This window comes from Miscanthus floridulus, chromosome 6 (assembly GCF_019320115.1).
Source record: "Miscanthus floridulus cultivar M001 chromosome 6, ASM1932011v1, whole genome shotgun sequence".
NCBI lineage: Eukaryota > Viridiplantae > Streptophyta > Magnoliopsida > Poales > Poaceae > Miscanthus > Miscanthus floridulus.
The window spans coordinates 119,146,018-119,163,081 of NC_089585.1; the positions used below are offsets into that span (position 1 = coordinate 119,146,018).

Here is a 17,064-nt window from a genome sequence, read left to right on the forward strand (position 1 = left end):
TGATTGGATTCTCAACTTAATTGGGAATTCTTTTTAGACCCTGACACCACGTGCCTGCGTCACCTACTACCAGGCTCGGGAACTAAGTGGGCACACTTCACCTTGCGGTGAATGTGCTTATTTTATCGACTCCTACGCTCTGACTGTTGGCCATAACTACTATTGTACAAGGGTCACTTACATTTCTTTTCAGAAATACAAGTGGACACACTTAATCAGGAAAGAAATATTTTTTCTTTTTTCTTTAGAGCGCCATGCATTCTTTGGACAACCGGAATCTTCGGCTATAATCATGGTCTACTGCTCTCTGTGCTAACCAGAATACTGGCACATTTGCTTGGTCAATGTTTCAGCCAGTTGGAGATGACATGAAGACAGATTGCATTAGTTGAAGAAGATCGAACGGCGTGTCGCAACATAATACATGGTGCTCGGGGACTAGCTATGGGGGTATTAACCCCTATACCCTGACTGGCTAGGCTTGGGCCAGCCCAGACCATGGGGTCTGGCCCATTAGAAGATGAAGTGCGGCTCGGCCAATCTGCTCGGAGTCCCGTGCAAGGAATCAAGGCAGATTTAGGAGATCAAGCAAGATCCTGATCGGTTAGAATAGGGATCCTTATCCGACCACCTATGGCAATTGTAACTGGTTAGGAATTAGTTTCCAGAGCTGTAACCCTGCCCCCTAGACTATATAAGGACGGGCAGGGGACCCCTCTCAAAAACATCTCTCATTGACATACAGCAATACAATCAGACGCAGGACAGTAGGTATTACGCCTTCACGGCGGCCGAACCTGGATAAAACCTCGTGTCTGTCTTGCGTGCACCATCTTGTTTGTAGCTTGCGTATCTGTCTGCCGATAATCTACTACCTTGGGCATACCTCTAGGTAGACTGCCGACCATATTTCGTCGACAATTGTTGATGGTAACACATTGTAGCAGAAATTCTTGATATGCATGAATCAGGAAGCCAATACTCTTTTAATGTTGCGGTAGCTAAGTTTCTCATACTTTTTCATGGTGTCTGTAGGTTAAGCTTGACCAAGGCCTTCAGGCTTTAAAGATTTTCAAGGATCATGTCTGCAAGACATCCATCTTGGATGACTTTAGCTTTTATGATGACCGTGAAAAGATAATGCAGGAGAAGAAATCAAAGCGTCAGCATCCAGTTGAGGTGTGTGAGTGAGTACCAATCTACTTCATGTAATGAGCCCTCTTCTACTGCAGTTGTATGAATGCTAGCACTTGTAGTTTCCCTTGTTAACCTGAGAACTATGAAAATCTAGCTTATGTTCCCTAATATTTCCTTTGAACATGAACAAGTTCATAGCCTTGTTGCTGCGGGTTATATGCAACAATGGAGGTTCTGTAGAATTGGTTTGAGCATTTTTCCTATTATAAGCTCATGTGGATTGGCAATTTGGCACTATTCAGCCAGTTTTATGGTATCCATCAGTAGTGTTTATCCTTATTTGGATGTTGAGAAACTATTTCAACTACCATTTTCACCCTCTAGGTCATGAATAGAAAGTTGGCAGCCACTCTACTAGAAATCAAGCTACTGATGGAAGGAGAGCATGCAGAAACCTGAGGCCATAGGAGAACAAAACATTGTGGTGGAGAATGGTGTGGCCTAGGGATTTCAAGGACTTTGTGAGATCAAATGTTGAGATATGTGAATGCGTATGCCTCTTCAGTTGTGGCTGCTCAGGTCAGAAACTGTTGTATCTCCACTGCAGTAAAATGTAATTGTTCGTTATTGTAGAGTTCTACCTTGCATATGGCTAGTAAATGTTGTACAAGTTCTTGTGAATGGATGGAACAAATATTGTATGTGTGTTGTATGGATGGAACAAATGGACTGTAAATTGTTGGTTGAACCTGTTGTTGTTGGCTGAAAATTTAAAATCAGCATGAGCTAGAATTGACTGGTAGTTTGAATTTGAAAATTTGAAATCAGCATAAGCTAGAATTGGCTGGAAACCACCTGTTGTTGTTGGCGCCATTATATGAAATTTTAAAAACCAGCTGTTGGCTTGAGGCTGGAATTGGCTGGCTGGGCTGTCTGGTCCAGCCCCAGCATCAGCCAGCCAATTCAGGTCTGGCGAACATGCTGAGAGACGCAGATTAATGATGACTAATCTTCCCATCGCAAGGTAATAAAGGGCTCATTTGGGAATCGAAGGCAAGGAACAAAACAAAGGAGGATTGTGGTTCACTCACTTTTCAGCTTTCACGGCACCGGTGGAATCTCGATGGCGATGTTCTCTGCTCTATCTGATGCTGATGATGGAGCGCAGAAGTGGAGTTGGAGTGCAATCCTCAGACGACTCGGACCGGCCCTCAATGGAATCAAGTAAGGCAGCAGCAGGTTCACACACAAAAGGGACAAGAATATGATTCAGCAAAGGGAACGGTAGCTTTCGGTGGAGATTTAGCAGCACAGATTTTTAGGTGCTTCGACTAAACGGCAAGGCACAGGACTTATCGTACGAAGCTGACAGTAACATGCCGTCAAAAAAATTGTTGACAGGAACTGGTGAGAGATCGGGGTCTAGGTGAACAGAGGGGCTAGAAATCCGGCCCAAATCCTGTTCCAGTATCCGAACAGGCCTCCAGAAGGAAAACATATGGACCTGGACAGGCCACACAGCCCACAGGGTTTTGGGCCTTTTAGCGCTGGACTGAACATGGTGCTGTGGAAGCACTTCTTTTTCATTTGGTTAGAGCATATCCGAGAGCCTTTCTATAAACTTACTCTCTAAATTATCATTTGTAAAGTAATATGTGTGGAAAAAAATATTTTTTCATATCTTTTCACTCTCCAATAACTTTTTCATATCTTGTGCACACTCTGGAAAACTATTTTGCGAGAAATCTGAAATAAAGGACGGACTATATTTGATAGTCACTTAAAGAAGCTATTGTAGGGTCCTTTTCCATCAAAATCTCTGTTTGTAACAATCAGCTGCTGTTTCAGAAAATGTAGATGGACTGGACATCGCGCTTCGTGTCTTTATGTTTGGATACACAGAGCAGGTAGCGTTTCGCTACTCCTATGACTTGACTTGCTTGATCCTGATTCCTGAAAGTGTCGTGTGTCTGGCAGAGTGCTTGATCAGCAACTGTAATGTAATGATCCGTTTCCTGTCTACGTTCACCGCATGGGGCATGCTGAGGCCACTGTCTTGCCCTGTTCGATTGGTATTAAAGCTGACTGAAGCTGTTTTGTTGTAAGAGAAAAATACTGTAGATTCTAGCTGATAAGCCGGTTGATAAGTGGCCTATTCTGAATCTGTCTTTGCACGGGCAGAGAGGGGCAGCGCACGACCTGAATACGTGTCACCTGCCCCTGAATGCCTTTGGCGAACCCTGCATCATCAAGCCATCACACAAAAAGGAGGTATCAGATAATGGGTAGATGCAGCAACTAGTTTGGATTTGTAGTGTACCGCTGTTTTCGCCATTGGGCTCTCAGGAGAGACACCAATTAACCTGCAAAATTCTGGTAATCATGTAAGAATTCGACCTGTGGCCTTGTTCGTGACTGCTCCTTTGTATTGGGATTAGCGAAGACAGGTGAAGCAGAGACCCTGCCTGCAACTCCTGAGATTACCATGGCTGGCTTGTTCGTCGGCTGCAGTGAGTATTCAGTACTCCCAACAAAGCAAATTGCATGCGACTTCCCTGAACAATTTGGGCTGGAGAATTGCATGGCTTTCAAAGAATCTTATGCTTAGACTTGGAAGTCGGAACCTGCCTGAGTAACGGCCACCAGTTGCTGAACCATGACAGGAACAGATGAGTCATGAGTCGGTCGGACGCCAATGCTAAGCAGTTCGAGGTTTGTGATCTGCTGCCTCACCATCGTCGTCAGGGACGGACGGGAGCGCTGTAGCACTTGACCGCACCGCATTTCTGCACACGTTTTCCATCACGGTTAAGACGCTGGCAACCATGTGCTCCTGTTTGGAGCATGAGCGTCCGCGGTTTGCGGAAATGACGGCGCGGCCCACGGTGTTACTGTCTCGCCCGCACGCCCTCTTGATCCCACGACGACGTTCGGTGCCATCGGATGGCAGTTGGCACCGGTGCGCGGCAGTCTCCGCTCCAATCGAATGGGCACTGGGAAGGCCACCCATGCCCGCATCGGCAGGGGCGTACACGTTCTGGACTGATGCCCGAAGCCATGCCCGCACAAGGCAAAGGATTTGCCTCTGCTCCTGCGTGTGATCGGCTCAGTTGATCGTTGTTACAACTTACATGCATGCGCCTTGACGGCCTGAGACCAACAAGATGAGCAGGACGGACCATGCCACAAACTGACGCGATAAGGAACGAGGTGCATACAATAGCGCCACGCATGTGGCATGTCAGCATGTGCCGTCGCAAATACATGTTCTACAGTAACAGTCCTCTACTCTATTTCATCCATGGCAAGTTGGGCAACATTCACGGGACGCGGCTGATGCTAGTAAATGAAACTTGGCATGCTCGGACGACCCTCTGGCTGGCCTCGGCCCTCATCAATGGCGCCGGCCGCGGGCGTTCTCCTGTCCTGCCCGGCTGGCCGGCGTCCCCGGTCCCTCGTGACAGGGCAGCTGGCCGATCAGGCGATCACCACCGCTCAACTAACAGTCTGTTCGGCACGTCATAAATGATTATGGATTATAAGCTAAAATAATATTTTTCTTTCATATTAAATTAAATAAATTAATCAGCAGTAAATAATCCACGAACAGCCAGCCGAACATGCCGTAAAACCGTGCGCATCCGCCGGCCTAGACGTGCGCGTGACGCTCCCGGCGGCAGCGTGCCGGCTCGTAGTCAGCAAGGGTACGCGTCAGGCAGCCCGTAACATCCGTGTCCTGCTACTGGGATCGATCTTGGATGGTCAGCTGCGGTGCGCGTACGCCGGCACCGATCGACACGACACGATCCATTCATGGTGTGCGGGCGTGCGTACCGCGTACGTAAGCACTAGTACAGTAGTACTAGTACTACGGCCATACGTGGTCCTGAAGCTTCCTGGTGTGGGTGTGGTGTGGACGTGTGGTTAATTGCGCTCTCGTACACCTTTTGGGCTTTCTGGCGTACAGTAATAGCTTGCAGCGTACTACTCTCAGTGTTACGGAGAATAGCGAGGGCCAAGGGGTGTTCAACTAGCCACGGCCGTTGAACTCACTGGATTAGCTACCCATGGACTTTGCTTGCCAGGTGCCACGATATACTAACACGCTAATTTTCGGGAATCGTTCGGTGGCGCCATGTTGTAGCATGTTCGGTTGGCTGGTTCGTATCGTTGCTGGTTCGTGAAGAAGTACTATTGACTGGTTTGTGTGAGAGAAAAATACGGTTCCGACTGAAAATTTACGATCGTTTACAATAAGCTACAGAACAAACAGGCTGTTGGTTTGCATCCATTGATTGTGTTTCTACGAAATATGCCTTCGTATATATAGGGAAAAAAATGAAGACATCAACCGTACGTGTATTAGGGCTGCCTATGCTGAGATACAGTATGTTCCATAGCTCTTGGTTCAGACCCAATTTGAAACACACAATCATGCGAACCCACGGCAGCATCTTTGTAAAGCTGTATCATGCTACATGCATTCTGAAAATCCCTTGGCAGCGTGTAGAGCATGTTCTTGAAAAAACAAAAAGGAAAGGAATCGTTGGCGGGCAGCCATTGACGAAAGAAAATTGTTCGGCCGATGGTTTTTACGGTTAATGTTGTTTTGTTGTGAGAGAAAAACGTTGTACCATGATTTATAAGCCGGGCTGACAAGTTTTCAAGCGAACAGGGCGAATATGCACAGCAAAGGTGCAAGGCCTTAGATAATTAGCAGAGCTTGTTTATTTGACTTTTGAAGATGAAGAGCATATTTGACTATTAGCATCACCTAATAACAATCGCTCGCGCTGTGAGACCGGTGACCCACCATCAACATCCCCATCTGCCATCCATCCTTGACCAGAGTTTGCTGCAAGCCTGCAATGGATAGCGACTGACCTGTGGGGCTGAAGCTAAAAAAATCCTTGCCCACCTGTCAGCGTGTGACCCATTAACCCCCAAAGGACACCTGGTCGTCCGTTCAAAAGACACTGCCGACGTGCAGGCCTTTTGCTACTACCACTACTAGTACGAATCAAACTCACTGACAACTGGGATCAGGCGTTTACTGGGCCCACATGTGATGATAAAAAAACAATCACCAGCGTCCAATACTTACCGCCCCGCGATTCGAAAAATCAAACGGAGGCAAGGAAAGAGAAGACTCGAAAAAAAAGGGGGTTAAACCGCGGAGCAAAGCACACGCATCCATCCCTGCCCCGTCTCCCGTCGCACTCGCAGTCGCCCTCCTCTCTGCGGTCTCAAACCCGCGCGCACGCGCCGCGAGCGAGGGCCAGGAGGGCAAGGAAGTGGGAGCCCGCAGCTTCTTGTCGGCGCGGGGCGGGGGCTGAGGCGAGCCACTCCCCTCCCCGCCGATTCGACTCCCTCGGGTCCCGGGCCGTCTCCGGCGGCCGCCCCGACGGATCCTCTCTCGCCCAATCGCCCGGGTGAGTATGAGTACCGGACAGTAACGCGAACCGCCCGCTGAGTTCTACTGTTTGCGTGTGAGCTTACAAACTGGTGGTTTTATTTTATTTTTATTAACCCTTTTGCAGTTACGGGAGTGATCTAGTGGTTTTTGGTCTGCGGCGGGGGTCGAGATGGAGGACTTGCTGAACACGGAGATCGGGAAGAACGACTATGACTGGTGATTGAATGATTCCTCTCGTTTTGTGGCGATCTGATTTCCTAATTTGGGCATGGTTTGGCGCTGCGTGCAATTGGTTAATCATGTGAATAGTTACTCTGAGCTTAGTGGAAAATGGTTGGCAATGTGGTGCTCTCAAACAATCTCTAGAGTTGGCTTGGTCCCTCCAGGACTAATTTGTACTGATTGTACTTGTTTCTTCAGGGGGTTTGCCCAAATCATGTTTGGGGTTTTTGGGAGTAATGGTTGCGATTGGTTGTGTGCATTATTGGACAAGGTTGGCCTGCCTGGTAGGGACCTTGTTTGGATTAGCTGCAGAGTTTGTTATGCTGAGAGCAGAGAGAATCCAGCAACTTGATGGTTGTATATCTGGGCTCCTTCCATGAATAGCAAACTTCTGGACATTATGTGCATATAGTATTTCTTAGAAAGGGGAAATAATCAAATAAAAAGAACAAATGCCAATTCCTATTTCAGAATGTCTTCAGTCATCTCACATCAGGGTGACTCTATTGTTGTTTAAGTGAAACACCTTACCCATATAACTCTGAACTTCCAAAGGTACACCGATCAAATTTATGGGTTGACTTATTGTTTCAATGCAAGTTTTACTGCTTTCATGCAACCATCCAACCATTTCGATTTCCCTTATTTAATATGGTAGCTTCACCGGTATTAGGAAGCGTTACAGTGATAACGGGCTGAAGCCATGGGTGAACGCTGTTCTGCGGTAGCTTGCTGATGAGGTTGGCTTGTGGCAGTTGGCAGGGTCAATAGCGTTAGACACTTTGCTAGCATGAGGTCCTTTCTTGGTCGTAGTCTCAACTTTTTTCATGGTTTATGTGCAACATAGGCCAATGTATGCTGTATAACGGCTTGTAACTGAATCGTTTTTGCTTATCCTGATATAATGATCCACAACTCTAACGCGTATTTGCCAAAAAAAACCTTCCAGATAATGAGGCGAGATAAACATCTAGCTACAACAATGTTGATTTCAATGCCATTTTCATGGATTGTTGCCTTGTTGCCTTGTTGCCTTGCTAGTCAAGATGTAGGAGTTAACTTCCATTTGTGCTTGAACCTTGTCATCTGTCATCTAAATATTTCTGATATTTGCTGTGCGGGATCATGTGGCATGTGTGCACAATTGACTACATATCTTGTCCTGATCTTATCTAACATCTGTAATGCATTCCTCAGGCTTCTGACACCCCCTGGAACTCCCCGTGTTCCTGCATTAGATGCTGCTGAGAAAGCCCCATCCTCAACTGTGACTACTAAACGTACTGTTACCAGATCATCCTCGACAACTAGAGCTTCTAGGGTCGGTAAAAATTGCTATTATTGAATGCTGTATGTTTTTACATGCAACATGTTTCTTGATTCTTTGTATATGCAGTGTCATGATGTTTTGTGAAGACTATATATGTTTTATGGCTAATGATCAGTGGCATCTGAATTCACTCAGGCCATATTGATGATTTACGTACATAAGGAATAACAAAGTACTGCTGCATTCAAGTTGCATGCATCAAATTAACTTGTGGTTCATCTATTGGTCTATATATGTTTGTCACATACTTGCAAGTTGCAACAATCATTTATCCATGCTTTATGGAATCTACAACTGCAAAGATAGGAATTTCAACCACCAATTTCATAGTTTATGATAAATTCAAGAGTAATCTGTGCCTAGCTTCAAGAGCTTGCTATAATCATTTAATCTTCTGGACTAACGGAATCATTTTGAAAATCTATTATTGTGTTGTTTTGAGGGTAAATTCTAGAGTAATCTGTACCTAGCTTCAAGAAGTTGCTAGAATCATTTTAATCTTCTGGATCAGCGGAATTATTTTGAAAATCTATTATCGTGTTGTTTTGAGATGGCAAACTTGATAATGATACCTTCTTCAGTCTAACTGTGGGATCATACTCAGCTAACTTGCTCTCTGTTACTCATATTGTGGTGGATCATGATTATAATTAACATAGCTGTATGATATGTTTGTTGCAGCTTTCCACTTTTGAGACAGAGAATGGGCATTCGATATTTCCCACCAGGCCAGCACGGAGTATATCTGTCTCCCGCCGGGCAGTTCAATCTACACCAATGTCTAGCAACAGCAGGTCATCAGTCCTCAATGCAAACATTTCCTCTGTTAGTTCAAGACCTACAACCCCAAGCAAGCGGACTGCCACTCTTACTGCATCAAAGCCATTTGTTCCATCGTCACGTCCAGTACCAACACGGTCCTCTACACCCGTCAAAGGCCGTCTGTCTACACCAACAAATACTCGTCCGTCTACTCCAGTGAAAAATCATCCTTCTGTGTCCAACTCTACGGTCAACTCTGTTGTTCCCAAGAACACATCAGCACAAAGCTCAAGATCATCAACTCCAATCTCTCGGTCTCGAACCTTGTCCAGTTCATCTTCAAGCAGTACAAGTGCAGTGAGCTGCCCCAGCTCATCCTCTGGTAAAGTTCCTGCAATAACTCGTACCAGTTCTTCATCAAGTACAGTTCCTTCAGTGAGCCGTTCTAGCTCTCGGTCATCCACACCCACTCGTCAGCCTGCCATGCGTTCATCAACGCCATCTGCTGGGCGGATTTCTGGCAGCAATAACATGACATCTAATGGCAGACCCTTAGCCAGCAGTGGTCGGAGTTCAGCACCTTCGTCAGCGCCATCATCTCGTCCAAGTTCCCCAAATACACGGACACGAGCTCCAGTTCGCCCACTAGATATTCCAGACTTTCCAAGTGAAACTCCACCGAACTTAAGGACTAAACTGCCAGAACGACCACTCTCTACTGGTAGAGTACGGCCAGGTATTACTTTGGGTGTCAGGTCAACCCCAAATGCTGAACCAGTTCTCTCAGCTCCTGTAAAAAAGATGTCTGTGACTGCTATCACTCGAAGTAAGTTCTCAGATATACAATCAAAGACATCTCTTACCAATGGTCACCAAAGTAGACCGAGCGAAAGATCTCTTTTGGAAGGTCAAACAACTAGAACCTCGCGGTCTGTCACAGCTGCAGACAATGGATTTGGTAGGACAATATCGAGGAAGTCACTTGACATGGCTATCAGGCACATGGTATGTTCACCCCTCATATTTACATTGAATTGAACAAGGTCTTATGTTTTTCTACCTCTCTGTGATAGGGCCATCACATTCTGATAGTTTTCTTTCAAGAAAAAGACATAAGAGTTTCTGCCATTTTTGTCTGAAAAGAGAGTTGGTTTCATCTATATGCAGGAAAGATTACAACAGCCATCATGTTACTGTATGAAAGTAATTTCATAGCTGCGAATTTAAAATACTCCCTCCCTCCTTTTATATTTGACGTTAGTTAGATGGGGAGGGGAGTAGTAAACTTGAATGTTTTAAATAATCTGTGTTTTAGAAGAACCTAAAGTCCCACTTAGTTTTTTTTTGGGAGAACACTGTTACGGCGTGGACGGGTACGATGGGGAGATCGCAGGGGGGAGTGGAGTAGAAGGCTGGATTGAGAATTTGAGCGCAAAGGATAGCGAGGAAGTGGTGCAGCGGAAGGTTCGCCGGCGGCAGCTGCAAAAGCGCTCGCAGCCACCGTCGAAGGTAACCCGCCCATCTTGGGAGGTTTATTCCTTCTTCGATAAGATCTAGTACAATCTCTAAGGGCCCTTTATATAATAGGTGCACTCCTAACAAACCAAAATAGATTTCCTAAATATCCTCCCTTTCCTCTCCTAACTTAATCAGCCGAGCCCCTTAGCCACGGCTGGGCTTGGGCCGGCGCCTATACTGACGGCCTACAAAGGCGTCTATAACACTTCCCTCCTCACCAACAAACAGCTCGTCCGCGAGCTGGAATGCTGGATAGCGCTCCTTGAAGTCATCAATATCTTCCCAAGTAGAATCAGCCGCAGTCCGCCCTTCCCAATGAACAAGGAGTTGCCAGCGACCCCGGTTCAAGCGAGCACGCACCACTGCAGCCGGAGTAGGAATGACACGCCCATGAAGCGTGGATGGAAGAGGAACAATGGCTTCTGGAGGGTCCCCTTCATACTTCTTTAGCAGCGCCACATGAAAGACATCATTAATACGAGCCTTCGGCGGAAAACGCAGACGATAAGCCACGGCGCCCAAGCGCTCAACAATCTGATAGGGTCCAAAGAACCGCGGCCCTAGCTTGGAAGAGGCCGCCAGAGTAATACCAACAGCTGTGCGGTGATGAAGGCGGAGCAGCACCCAGTCACCTACAGCAAACTGCACAAACCGGCGCTTCTTGTCATGGATCTCTCGCATAGTGTCTTGAGCCAATACCAAACGATCACGAATGTCCAGCAGGAACTCATCACGGTCACGAAGGTGGCGATCAACAGCAGCCACCCGAGCCGACCCAGGGAAGATAGGAAACCATCGACGATGGAGACTGGCCATACACCACCTCAAACGGTGTAGCGCACAGGGCAGACTGGTAGGAAGTATTATAACAGAATTTCGCCCAAGGAAGCCACTGCAACCAAGAATGAGGCCGATCCCCCGCTAAACAACGCAGGTACATAACTATGATACGATTAGTGACCTCAGATTGCCCATCTGTCTGTGGATGAAATGCAGAACTACAGTAGTAAGGTCATACCAACCATGCTTGAAAAGCTCCTCCCAAAAATTGCTAGTGAAAACAGTATCCCGATCACTCACAATAGAACATAGAAATCCATGTAGCCGCACAATGTTGTTCGAAGAAGGCACGAGCGACGGAGCTAGCTGAGTAGGGGTGACTCAGGGCGATGAAATACGCCATTTTGGAGAAGCGATCAACCACAGTAAGAATCACGGACTTGCCGCCCACACGCGGAAAGCCCTCAACAAAGTCCATGGCGATGTCGCTCCACACATGTTCAGGAACAGGAAGTGGCTGAAGAAGACCAGCGGGATGCAGGTGTTCAGTTTTATTACGCTGACAAACAGCGCAGCCTTTGACAAAGTCTCGAACCAGCCTATGCGCGCGGCGGTTGTAGAAGGATGCACACAGCCTGTGGAGTGTCTTCTGCGAGCCTTCATGACCGGCAGTGTGAGCCTCACGCAATAGCTGCGGCCAGAGCGGCGATTCATCAGGAACGAAGGGACGTCCTTGGTACAACAGCAGACCGTCCACCATGGTCCAACCGTCAGGCGCAAGTGCCAACAATGATCTGCGCCTGGAGTTCCTGGGCCTGAGAGTTGCGCTGAATCTCAGTGCGCAAGACATCATAGATGGCGAACGAAGGCTCGGAGAGTGCACATGCAGCCACAGTACTGGAGTCCATATCACGGCGTGATAAGGCGTCTGCCACCGTGTTCAGCTTCCCTGGTCTGTACTCAACTGAAAGGTCATATCCGAATAACTTGGTGACCCAAGTGTGCTGCAGTATCGTTGTTAGGCGCTGGTCGAGAATAAACTTGAGGCTCCAATGATCCGTCCTCACAGTAAAGGCACGGCCCCAGAGATAAGGCCGCCAATGACGAACTGCCTTGACGAGACCAATCAACTCCCGCTTAGAGGCCGGAAGCTTGGCATGGTGGGGCACCATAGCGCGGCTGAAGAAGGCCACCGCACCATCTCCTTGGTGGAGGACTGCACCAAAACCAGCCCCATGACGCGTCACAGTCAACGATGAAGCGCTTGTCGAAGTCATGCAGTTGAAGTAAAGGGACGGACGTCAACGCCCTCTTGAGTGACAGGAAAGCCTCCTTTGTTGCCGCTGTCCAGGAAAGCCTCCTTTGCTGCCGGTGTCCAGGAACGCCTCACGATTGAGAAGCGTCGTGAGGGGCGCAACCACACCACCATAGCCTACGATGAACTTCCGATAATATCCTGTGAGGCCGAGAAACCCGCGGAGGGCGCGAGCTGTCGTCGGCCGCGGCCAAGCTTCCACCGCCTCGACCTTTGCTGGATCCATAGCAACTCCCGTGGCCGAAATGATGTGGCCCAGGTAGCCGACCGAGAGTTCGCCAAAGAAACATTTGGAGCGTTTGGCGAAGAGATGTGCACGCGCATCTGCTGCAGCACAGTCTGCACATGCTGCAAGTGCTTTGCCCATGTCAAACTGAAGATCAAAATGTCAAAAAAATACAAGCACGAAACGACGGATATATGACTTCAAAATATCATTCATAAGTGCTTGGAAGGTGGCAGGCGCGTTGGTGAGACCAAAGGGTATGATGAGGAACTCGAAATGACCGCGATGCGTCCGGAACGCGGTCTTGGCAATGTCGTCCGGGTGCATGCACACCTGGTGATACCCGCTACGAAGATCGATCTTGGTGAAGAAACGAGCACCCTTCAACTCGTCAAGGAGTTCATCAACCACTGGAATAGGAAACTTGTCCTTGATGGTGCTGTCGTTAAGAGCGCGAAAGTCGACGCAGAAGCGCCAACTGCCATCTTGCTTGCGAACGAGGAGCACCGGGGAGGAGAACGGCGAAGTCGACTCCCGGATGATTCCTTGCTGCAACATATCATTGCACTGCCGCTCAATCTCGTCCTTGAGGAGCTGTGGGTAGCGGTAGGGCCACACCGCCACCGGTGGGGAACCAGGGACGAGGTGAATACGGTGGTCATGGCGTCGGCTTGGAGGCAGCCCACGCGGCTCCTCGAAGATGTCTGTATAGGACAGCAGCAGCTCCTCCAATATAGTTCGGGGATCGGCGATAGCATGGGCAGCCAACGCCTTGCTGCCCAGGCCAGTCCACCTGTGAGCACGCCCTTGGTACCAAAAGGCCATCGAGAGGGCGTCGAAGTCCCAAACAATGGGCCCCAAAGAGCGCATCCACTGAACACCGAGAACCAAGTCAAAGCCGCCCAAGTCGAGGGCGACACAATCGATGGAGAAGGGTTCCTCGTAGATGAGAACCTCCGTGGCAAGGCACACGCCGGGGCTGCGGACACGATCACCATTCGCGACCAACACGGACAACCCATCACGTGATGAGACTGGCAAGCCCAGGCGAGCTGCCACCTCCGTATGGATGAAGGTGTGCGTGCTGCCAGTATCAACCAACGCTTTGAGTGGAACACCCACGATCGTCACCTGTAACATCATAGAGATAGCATGGCCGAGGCCAGTCAACGCGTGCAGGGAGATCTCCAAGTTAGAGATGTCGTCGCCGAGCGGGTCCTTCTCGCCTTCCTCAAGCTCCATGAGGAAGACGCCCTTGGCCACACACTTGTGATCCTTGGAGTATGGTTCCAGGCAAAAATAGCACTGCCCGTTCTGCCTCTTCTCTTGCATCTCGGCCGGTGTCAGACGACGAAAGCGAGAACGTGTCCCTTCTGGCTTGTCGTCCTGCAGACCAGCAGCAGAGCCCGTAGCGCTGGTCGAAGCCAAGGCGCGGCGAGTGGATGACTTCGGTGGTGCCGAGCTGTTAACGGTGGAGGCCTGCTCTTGTCGCTGTTCATAGGCCCGCGCTAAGCTCATGGCCTGCTGCAGATTGACAGGGTGCTGCATTTCCACATCAGCAGCGAGCGGTTGTCCCAAGCCACCGGTGTAGAGATCAATGGTCGTCCGCGTGGAGAGGTTGTCGCAGTGCGAGGAAGCACCGCGAGTACTCCTCCACGGTGCCCGTGCGGACCAGGGCCTTGATCTCGCCAACAGAGTTGGTGCGAATGGGTGGCCCGAAGCGAAGGTTGACGAACTCGACGAAGCGTGGCCAAGAGACCATCCCAAAGTCGCGCTCCATCTGATAGTACCACTCGGCTGCGATGCCATCCAGATGCAATGACGCCATCCACACCCTCTCATCCTCTGGCACACGATGCCCGCGGAAGTAGTTGTCACACTTATTGAGCCAATTCAAGGGATCCGCCTCTCCATTGAAGCTGGGAAACGAAATTTTGGGTGGGCGATGAGGCTCCCGGCGGCCATCAACGTTGCCTTGATGACGGTCGCCGCGGTTGAAGAGATGGTAGTCGCGGCCTCCACGATCGAATTCCCGGCCGCCCCTGTCCTTGTCGAAGTCGCGATCAAACTCCCGGCCGCCCCTGTCCCGGTCGTCGCCGTAGAAATCGCGGACGAAAGCACGACCGCGGTCACGGTCGTAGCCGCCCCGGTCACGCGCGTAGGGGACACGCTCGAAGTCCCTGTCGCGCCCGTAATCGTGCCCGTCGTGGCTGTAGTCGCGTCCATAGCTGGCCACAGAGTCGCGATCGATTGCGACCTGGCTCGTGATGACCGAAACGATCGCGCGGGTCCAGGAATCGTGCAGAGTCCGCGCACGGAACTCCTCCCAGGCGCGGTTCGGCTCCATGTCGTCGTCATGAGCATCACCGCCGTCTTGGCCGTTCTCTGTCGGCGCGGATGTCATCCCCGCCACCCGCAGCATCATCCGTGGCAGCACCCTTGCCGGCATCGGCCTCGCCGGACTCGATGCGCGCCAGCCGCTGGTCGTGGGAGTTGAGGCGATTGGTGATGGTGGTGAGCTGACCCAAGATGCGATCCAATTTGGCATCCATGGCTGCAGAATCTTGGGTGCCAGACATGGTGATCGACGCACCCATGAAGGTCTCTGATACCAAATTGTTACGGCGTGGACGGGTACGATGGGGAGATCGCAGGGGGGAGTGGAGTAGAAGGCTGGATTGAGAATTTGAGCGCAAAGGATAGCGAGGAAGTGGTGCAGCGGAAGGTTCGCCGGTGGCAACGGCAAAAGCGCTCGCAGCCACCGTCGAAGGTAACCCGCCCACCTTGGGAGGTTTATTCCTTCTTCGATAAGATCTATTACAATCTCTAAGGGCCTTTTATATAATAGGTGCACTCCTAACAAGCCAAAATAGATTTCCTAAATATGCTCCCTTTCCTCTCCTAACTTAATCAGCCGAGCCCCTTAGCCACGGCTGGGCCTGGGCCGGCGCCTATACTGACGGCCTACAAAGGCGTCTATAACAAACACAAATAGGTGAGTTTTACCTCTTAGATCTACAGTTGGCAACATTCTCTCTTGTTATTTCAGTTTTCATAAATTTGTGCTCTTTTCGGTGGGTTACTTGTGATTTTATCATTAGCATAGGTTTTCATTCTGAGAAGAAACTAAATGACTTATTTGTCATAGGACATTCGACAAAATTTGGGTGGCATCCGTGGTACATCTCTATTTCCTCATAGCATTCGATCTACTACTACCAAGGGGCGACCAGCTCGAGCCTCAGATCCAGGTCATTCCGTCTCAAATGGTGACCGATACTTCCACAGATAATGGCAGCAGCAATGGGCACTTCTCTGGAGATTCTAGTGGTGCTCTTTCACACAACGGTGGGAGCTCAATTGGTTCCCCTGATAGGGAAACCTTTGGAACAAAAGAGGTTCTGAGTGAACTGGATATATATGCCAATTCACGATATGAGGCGATGTTGCTGAAGGAGGACACCAAGAACATGAGTTGGTTGCACAGCGTGGATGACAAGTCTGACCAGAGCCCAGTGTTTGATCATAGGTTTGAGCCGCTCCCTGAGCCATTCGGTCCGTTATGAACTCTTTATACTATGCATAAAGATTCCACTCAGTTGTTTTGTTCGTCGCTTGCTATTGAGGTTGAAGGTTTTATGCTGCTATCTCTTTCTGTTTGATCGCCCACCTCCCCCATCTTTTTATAGATCTGCTAGAACAGATAAAGATCGTGGGGTTTGTACTTTTCTCCTTTAATAGCTGGAGTTTGGATTTCTAGTGATTTGTGCTGGAAATCCTATGTGCGGGAATAACATATATACTCGATCCCATCCTTGGCTATCATTTTGATTATGTTCTAAGTTTCTACAGTTTACCGTTGGATGTGGATCGTAAAACCACTTTGTTCCCAGTTCCCATGCGTTGATTTATAATTTGAACTGAACCCAGTCGTGTTACACAAACATGTTCGAGTTTAAAGCCGAGCTGACATGCCTGTCTGGGACAACCTCCGCTGGAAATCGAGTGAACTCGATAGGCGGTCCCCTATGCAATTCAAGTGGAATCGAGTGAACTCCACTGGTCGCTGCGAATCGTGATAGTGGTTCAACCACTCTGAAGAACAATCATTCTAGGTGAAATAGCCTGAGCTAGAGCAGGTCCCCGAATTTGTAGTTCTTTTATTTGCCCTAGGTAAAGTTTTGCCACGAGGCTCTTCTCATTGGAGTTTACCTGTCTGTCCGTAGTCGTCGACCTTATGTTAAAATTCGATCGTTCTTTTTCATCTTCTTAATATTCTTATCGTATGGTATGCTCCAGCTGTCTACTAAAATTTCTGTTTTTGGCTTATACACCCGCATCCAGGCTGCTGAAAAGTG

The 17,064-nt window shown here is 49.0% G+C and overlaps 1 pseudogene; it reads left to right on the forward strand.

The window, feature by feature from the left end:
- Window positions 1–6,292: 6,292 nt before the first annotated feature.
- LOC136456742 (flocculation protein FLO11-like) lies at window positions 6,293–16,516 on the forward strand (annotated as a pseudogene).
- Window positions 16,517–17,064: the final 548 nt, after the last annotated feature.